Source organism: Athalia rosae, chromosome 7 (genome assembly GCF_917208135.1).
Source record: "Athalia rosae chromosome 7, iyAthRosa1.1, whole genome shotgun sequence".
NCBI classification, from domain to species: domain Eukaryota; kingdom Metazoa; phylum Arthropoda; class Insecta; order Hymenoptera; family Athaliidae; genus Athalia; species Athalia rosae.
The window spans coordinates 9,918,614-9,927,881 of NC_064032.1; positions in this window are offsets into that span (position 1 = coordinate 9,918,614).

A 9,268-nucleotide genomic window follows, 5' to 3' on the forward strand; every position below is an offset into this window, starting at 1 on the left:
CCTTGGAGACGGGGCGTCCGACCTATCGAGGATATCGACACGTATCCGGAAGCGCGTTCGGGGAATTAATCGAAGCCCGTATAGTTCGGGCGGCCCCGGAGGCTTTGGATCGGTGGTAGCGTTTGCTGGAATAGTTGAATTCCCCGTTGGGAAATGGCGACGCGCAGAGGAGAAATCCCTCACCCTCCTCCGCCCACAACCTTCGAAGCAATGCCTTTGGCTTTGATGTAACACGCGTGATGGACCGATCATCCCACCCCCCCCCCCCTTCCCCCCCCCTCCCCCTTTCTACTCGCTCTTCTCTCATCTCGGTAAGGGTTGAGCCTTACACCGGCTACGATACATCGGTTTCCCGTACGCTGACTGAACCGACGCGCGAACCTCCCCCCCCCCTCCCCCTCCCCCCTTAAATTTCTCCGCACAGACGTCCTGCTCTCGTTCGTATGGGTTGCCTTAGCACACTACGTGTGTATATAAACCCGTCGAACGTACTCGTACTCGTATCATATACGTACGCCGAGATGGCCCATAATATCTCGAAATGCAATTACCATTTTGGATTATATAGTCCTGACGATCGTCTCCCGTCCACCTGACAGGTGTCCACCTCCTCCGCATCATTCCATTACATCGTTCCTTGTTATATCCCACAGGCTAAAGGGGTTTACGTACTCCGTATCAACGTGTATTTACATAACTTGCATGGTCATTACATAGGAAATTACCTGTACCCTGTGTACGCAAGGTAATTAGACATCGGTTTATGGCTTTTGTCTTTTAACGCGCTATTGATATGGGTCACATTTACATTCCACCCCTCTACCCCTCCACCCCCCCCCCCCCACCACCCGCACCCCTTCGTGGGAAACGAACCGTCGGCCATTTTGCAAAATCCGGAAGATTCCGTCTCTTTCGATGGTTTCTAATTTTGATCGTTGATCGCCGTCGGTTTTTCTTCTTCTCCTTTTGGCTCGCCCTGTACGCAGATCATGTACGGAGATATAGTTGTACACGGTTGACGGCTAACGGCGTAGGCATTTACCAAACGCATGACGTATCTCACCGATCATAATTACGCGTCACACGATGCACTGTGTACACCGTGTACGCGAGTGGTGGTAGATATATATATATATATATATATATATGTGTGTGTGTGCCTACCTATGGTAACACATTTCAAGATATTTCTGATCTGCAATGCTAGGGTTATGCGCATAGAGTACATACATGTATATATATATATATATATATACATATATCTACACGTCATGACGTGATCCTGCAGAATCCTTCCCCCCCCCCCCCTTCCCCCCCTTTCCCGTATCGGATCTCCTCTAACCCGATACATATACGCGCAGGCAATGCCTCCAGAAATACGTCAATCAAATGATTTATCGATGTGAAACTCTCCGGCCACATTATAGCACTGTTTCCCTAACCCAACCCGAACCGAGCCTAACCTAATCTGATCTCGTTCGGGGAACATCATCGCGAAGTCGTCACGGAATAATGGACACAGGTGCGTCACCTGTAGTTACGGGTGCGATGAGAAAGACAAAAAAACAAAATTTCAACGAAACAAAAACTTTCACAAACGGTAAAAAGTAAACCGTAGAAGAAGAAGAAAAAAAAAACAAGGAAGGGAGGAAACCAAAACCGCGATCCTAATTTAGAAAAACTCTACTCGAAACGGGAGGGAGGGGGAGGGGAAGAAATAAATAAAAGTGAACAAAAATCAGATTGACTCTTCTCCATCTGATCGGAGTGAAATGAGTGAAATTCTGATTCTCACCCTCGTATCTTTGTCCGGAAAAAGAACAAACAGGACGGAAAGAGATAGGGATAAAAAGAAAGGAGAAAAGAAATGAGAAAAAAGAGACGGGCACTCTCAACCGGCGTATCTAGTCGGTTGGAAAAATCAAAATGCGGAGTCACAGATATAGAAGAAAGAAAAAAAAAAAATAGTCGAAGGGGACTGGGTCTATTAGTTTAAATACGGTTATAATAATACAGGCGGTAAGGGTTAAAGGGATATAAACACTAAACTAAACAGCTACTAAATCAAGGGCCAGATATTGTACATGGGGAAGTTTTTCGGACCCATCAACCTACGGAACAGGGGTCATGGGGTGTGAAAAACTCCGTTGTCATCCGCTCAAAAAGAATGATGGGGGGATATGGGGGGGAAGGGGGGGGGGAGGGGGGGGGGGAATAAAAAATCATTTATACGAAACTAAATAAATGCGCGACAAATTAAAAATTTACACCTTGTCGGCTGTCGGCAAGTCTGCGATAATTACAAATTACACCATCTCCGATTCAATTTTTTTTTTTAACGGTTACGTAGTTTTTCGATGTGTTTTTTGAACGTACGAAAATATAAAGGGGATTCATTATAAAAGCGAGATCGTAGAATTTGAAAATTTTCAATATCGCCGAATCGAATGCGCGACGACAATAGTCGTGAAAAATATTTGGTAAACGAATCTTTAACGGCGGCATATTGCAACCGACACCGTACGTGTGTTTATCGAAGTTCATCGTTCGCATATGTGTGCCCGGTATAGCGAGGTGAACGTGAGTGAAAATTTCCTTTGATTAATTCTCTCCGGTTGACCGGATACGAGGAGGTCAAATATATGTGAAGAAAAATGAGGATAGGAATGAAAAAAAAAAAAAAAAAGGTGAAAGGAAAAACGAGGGCTGGTGTAACATGCCTACATAATACGATATGCATTAATCTCGCATTAATTCAATCGCGCGTTTCTCGTTGAAGCGAAAACTGACCGAGTGTGTTGACTTTTAAACAAGATTTGACAATTTTATAAATGACCATTGTCCGTTTTTGGACGAGTAGACGCGTCGGTTGTACGGGATATCCGTCTATACGCGTTGCGTATAATACCTCGCCATGTATGCATACCCCTTCGCAGCCGGGAAATAATAATGAAAAAGAAAACAAAAAAAAAAAAACAAAAAAAAAAGAAAAAGGACACCGCCCTGTAACGCCTAGTGATTAATTTCACTCCCGTATATACGCCGTACCTTATACTGTCCCGTTCTACTGCAACGCAAGGGTCAAAATCACCTCGATTTATCAAATTAGGGGATGGACAAAATAAGAAACATACATATATATATATATATATACAATACAATATACATGTACATACAGATGGACAAACATGAAATGTGAAAAAAAACAAGAACCGACCGAGGTTTCGTAAAAAAATTCAAACTCGCGGAAATAAAATACTCATCTCGGTAGCAGGTGGGTAATATCTGACGATAACTGCATTCGTGAGCTTGGCGATTTGGCACGGTTATGCCCCATACGTCTTGGATCCATCCGAAACTCCTCGCGCGGCTGACGTCAAAAAATAAAGCGGAAGTAGAAAAAAAAAAAAAAGAAAAAAAAGTACAAGCGTCCGACGAATCTGGTTTTTTTTTTTTACTTTTGAAAGATCGCGTTTCAATTCTTTTCATTCGCCTTTTTTTTTTTTCTCAATATACATATATTTCCAGTTTCGAATCTCCCTCGAGACGAATTAATCACGATGTATCTAAACTTTAGCGATCCATAGATACGCATAGGCGTATGAAAATTTTCTCTATTATTCGCGCGTTTCTATACAACATTACGAATTATCCCATTCACGTACTTGTTGTACGATCGGACAAATAATACGGGGCGTGTATTTATAAATAATGTAGTTACGTATGTGTATCCACGTGGTTTTATATAGAATATATAACTAGATCGGTAGATACGTGTGCGTGGATACGTGCAGTAGATATAGGATATTGGCAAACACGTGTGCAAAATTCAATGGGAATCAACGTCGGCTATTCACCGGCAACGCACCGTTCGTTCTTCCTTCCTTTTTACTTTTTATTTTATTTATTTATTTTTTTTCGTTTCGTCTCGTCTCGTCTCAATCTTCCGCTCGTAGTTACGTACGTACGTACACCTCAAGTTTTCATCTCGTTCTATCCTATCTGATATTATTTTATCGCATGCGCGCGATAATACGGTATAATTGAGCACCTTGTCGCATCGCGGCATCCGTTCCCGCACCACCCCTTCGAAACGCTTGAAAAGCAGACATTACAAACAGCCCTTTTCACGTGCAGGCCGTGCGTGTGCGTGTGCGCGTGTGCGTGTGTGCGCGCGTGTGTACAGGTACCCCGAGAACATACCGTCGCATACCTTTTCCTATTTAGGTACGGCAACGTCGCTCTTATGCAAATAGAGATTTTCGAAAATGATAAATTACTCTCGTTGCCCGTGCTCTGTGTATATACGTGTCGTCAAGTAGTCAAAGATCACGCACACCCGGCATTTCGCACGAGTCAGTTATTACGTCAACTCATCTACCCGCTCTCACAATGGACCCCTGCAAAACCTGTTCTTCGAAATCAAAAAATAAAAAAATCAAACAAAACAAAAATCAAACAAAATTGAAAAAAGTCTCAAATAATCAGAATCAAAATATTCAAACCCTGTCGCGGATTATGTTCTATGGAGAAACTCGAAAAAAAAAAAAAAAAAAAACGAGAATGGTTTCTGCTTGAAAATTGGAGGAAAAGAAAAAAAAAACTTGACAATGCAAGGATAACGGATAATTTATCCTCGACCAGTTTCTGTGTATAAGTTTTCCACGATGCAAATGAAGTCGTCTCGCGGGTCGTGTGACGACGGTTGGCGGCGATGCGCGACCCCCCACGAATTTGTTAATGAGACAATTTAGTTACTGAATAGGCAGTAAAACTATCTGTTCGTCGAAAGTAGAATAATATATATATATATAAATATATCGTCGTGTGTGTTCGCGCAGCGTTCGGGGATAAGAATCTAGGTAGAGAGCCGTCGGTGACCCAGTGGTGCGCGAGCGATCCCTTCGAAAAAGGGGAAAACTAGGCGTCGGATGTTGCCCTTAAGAAAACGTTATACTGCGTTATTTGCATACGGATAGCGTTCGCGTTTGTGAAAAGTTATACGTATATCTTACGTACGAACTGTCTGAGAAGGATCACGGCGTATACTCGTTGAAATAAATGTTAAATGACGCCAGAGCCCTGGGCTACGGGGTAATTCGTACCCGGCAGACGTTCGCCTACCGTGCCACGGCAAAAATCCGGAGGCGTGATGTTGTGAAAATAGTTTGACAAAAGATAAAAACTGGATCTAAAAAATAGAGGACAAACTCGTTGGGACAATAAAATTGTAGTAAAATTCGTAAACTACCCCTTAAGCTGAAATATGCAGGGGTAGGTACCACACCGTACCGCCCGTTATTTATTACGTACAACAGACCGGCCCGATAAAATCCTCCAGGTTTTTTCACCTCCTTTTCACCTTTTTTTTTTTTTTTTTTTTCTCCCCGTCTCGGCCCATCAACCTTTCAATTTTTTTTCCAAATACAGGTGTACTCGTCCGAAATGACGGCAGCTCGCGAGTCGTGAAATCCAACGAACCTCCGATGGAAGAAAAAATCCGAAAATTTCCAACCCGCTTGGAATTTCAAGAAATTTTTCTACAGACATAGTATATGTATATTACTCACCTGGATTTGAAAAATATGGGGCGAGTTTCGCGAGAGCCCCGTCGTCGTAGCAACTGCACACGTTGCATTTGACGATCGTCGCGTTCGCGGATGCAGCAGCACCTTCCTCAGTTTTTTCATCCCTCGTTCCCCCTTCGCCTCCCTACAATTCCTCTCTTTCTCTTCCCTTCCCCCCCCCCCCCCCTCTCCCCCTGAATCGCGAATCCTCCCGCAGCAATTTTCCGCGGGACCGTATTTCCGCACGTGTGTACGCGTTTCTGTGTTTGCGGGCGCGCGCGCGCGCGTGTGTGTTCGTGTGTCCTACGCGACGGAGCAGGACGTTGACCTGACCTGGTGAAACACATACGGTATCGCGTACATCAGAGGCAGCCTGCACCGGCGTGGCATATCGGGAGTTTTTCTCTCCCCTGCTGCTGCTGCTGCTGCTGCTGCTGCATATTCTCTTTCTGCATCAGCAGCGGCAGCGGCCCCGTCAATCCTTAGCTTTTTACCTCTTCACTCGCCGCGGAGCTAAGCTCCCTTCTTCACATTCCGCGCTGCACACCCCTTTTTACATCCCCGTACCTCACGAGCGAGCCGGTATACCCCGCGTTCACCCATTATCTGCGTATGTGGGACTCGCGTAAATACCTTACGCGTTTTTCATTTGTGGACGTGTCACACTGACGCGCAATTTTTACTACCCGTATATAGCGTGGATGTGTACGTGAAGTAATATACGGATATCTGGAGTACCTTCTACCTTTGTGCGTCTTTCACGTATTATACCTGGCTCTACATTTACCTTTACCTTTACCTTTACCTTTACCTTTACCTTTACCTTTACCTTTATTTTAACGCGGGGAATCCTGCAACGTACCTTTTAAAGTAAAATAGAACGCACGAAAACTTTTTTTTCTCTCTCCTCTCCTCTCTTTTCCTTTTTTCAGTTCTTTTATTTCTCTTCAATTGAAAGAAGTGACGCGTGATACGGAAGGGTTGAAAAATTGAAAAACTGAAAAAAAACGAAAAAAACGGAAAATAAATAGTACAGGAAAGGGTTGGTAAAATATACGAGAAAAAGCATATCGTATTATATCGTATGTGCATTTTAACGTGGAATTCGTTTTTTTGTCTGTCAGTTCGATTTATATTTTATTATCGATTGTATTATTTCGCTGCACGTTAACGACGCTGCAGTGACGACCGGGGGGGAGGAGGGTTGGTGTTCGATGGAAAAAATAAAAAATTGTCAAAACGGAACGACGAGTTTAATAAACTTTGTATAAATTCGATATATGTATATCCCTACATGTATTATTATATATGTATGTATGTTCTTAACGGTTCGTGAACACCGTGACAAAATCAGTCGCGCCTGCATTTGTTGCGCCTGTAGTTTGTTCGAAAAATAAAATTAAAATTTCTCGTTTTTCTTTTTTTACTTTGATATTTTACATTCGTTTCACAGTTACAGTTTTCCGCACATGTGAGGTGCGCGCATATAATATTATGTCGTATCGTCTGTACTTGACAATCGAATATTAAAGAATTTATTCAAAAGTTAATACAATTTACCATTTCTCTGTTCTCTCTGTTTACTTCGCTTTCCTTTTTTTTTTTTTATTTTTTTCGTTTCTTTTTCCTTTTTCCAAAAAAAAATTTCTCTCCACGCGTACAGGTATCCATGTAAATTGTTACCTCAACCGTACGAACGCATCGTATTTATTTTTCCGACGATCAAATTGACATGTTTCTCTCTCTCTCTCTCTCTCTCTCTCTCTCTCTCTCTCTCTCTCTCTCTCTCTCTCTCTCTCTCTCTCTTGATTTTTATCTTTTTTTTTTTTCTAAATTTTTCTTCTCGTTTCGAAGTAGGGTCAGGATAAGATAGATAATACAAAAGTAGCGAGGACTGCTGCGCATGGGAAAAACAAGATGAGACGTGCAAAAAATTTTTTCTCCTCATTCCTTCTCTTCCGCGCGATGTATGCTGTCTGCATAATGTTTGCGAGATCGACGTATTATTTTAAAACGTGTTTTTAATAACTTTGTTTTTTTCCCCGAAAATGAAATTCACGACGAGTGCAGAGCATGTACAGGAGTCGCTCCGTGATTTTTTTTTATCCGATTTTAAAGACGCCTCGTGCGGGGAAACGGGGAAATAAAATGTAAAAATAAACGGGAATAAATAATGGAAATTTTCTTCGCGAAAAGAAAAAACGTGTAACGTTTTTCCAAACACGAGAGGGGGGAGCAAGGGAGGAAAGCGCCGAAATTTGTGAGATTTCGTATAGCGCGAGGGGCGAGGGGGGTGAGGGGGGGGGGGAGGGGGAGGGTTCTTCGCCCCGTCTTATTTTCTCCGCGTAACCTGGAGCACCTTAATTATCTAATTAATTAACCTCAATCGAAACGATGAGTAATTTCTCGCTCCGGTAAACGTCACGACAAGGGAGATTTCCGCTCGGCTTCCTGCCGAATCGATTACGCAAGCTATACCTCATATACTATAGCCACGTAACCTCTCTCTCTCTCTATATATATATATATATATATACATTTTATTCCCACACCATTATTTTCCATCTCCGACCGCACCGGCAGCTCATCCTGAAAATTTTCATCCTCGCGGCCACGAATCAGAACGCACCGCGCTCTGCACCTGTGGTATACATATAATACAAAAACCGTAGCGAGGTCGTGCGGAAAACCGGAGGGAAAAAAAATAAAAAATTAAATTAAATTGGGTAAATTTTTCAAAATTCTTGTCGACAAGTGCCACTTGGGGTGGGCGACGTGCGTAGGCGCTACCCCGTGCGAAGGGTTGCGGAAGAAAAATAAATAGATATAGAAAAATTAATATACGAAGAACTGGGGCGGGCTTATATGTATCATCGTAGTACGGTGTTCCATTAGGGGTGGAATGAATCGAGTAAGGGATGTCGAAAATATGTGGAGAGTAGAAATTGGTGTTTTGGAAGTTGAAGTGCGTTTGGTGCGCGGCGAGATGTGCGGGGCGGGGGTGCGAGGGGGTGCGGCCGTTCGCCGTCTGGGACGATGATCGGGTATCGGCGGTCGGACGGTCGGTCGCTCGCTCTTCGAGGGGCGCCGTAAGAATCGTTCCACTGGATATATTATGCGATGGGATTTCGGGGGTCCGTAGGGTGGAAGGTGTCAGTCAAAGGTTAACCAACCATAAGAGGACCATTGTACCGGGGAAAAATCGAAATTGGAGATAGAAATAGAGAAACTGTTGCCGTCGAGCGAAATCTGCCGCTTCGAGGGGGGGGGGGGGGGGGGGTAGTCATCGCGCACACCCCTCAACGTTCCTTCGCCGAAATTTCTACCACGAGGACAGGAGAGAAACGACGAGCGGCGAGGCCGTGACGAACGCCGTTGGGGTGATCTGATTGCATGTCAACTTTGGACGTATATATATATACGCAAGTAGAAGGAGAGATGAAAAGGAGATGGTGATCGCGTTCCCCCGGATGAACTGAAATTAATTTGAGTGGCTTTGCTATAATTGATTCTAACGTTCAACGATCGCAAATAGAAATAAAAGAATTCAGAGTACGTATACCAAAAATGAAAAGGGGAAGAAAATTTCACAAAATTTCGTGTAATTTTTTGTTCCCTTTTTTTTTTATTTTTTGTTCAAAAATACAATCACAGTTTTTTCCGTTATGAGATACGCATGTATAATTCCACTTCGCTTGGAG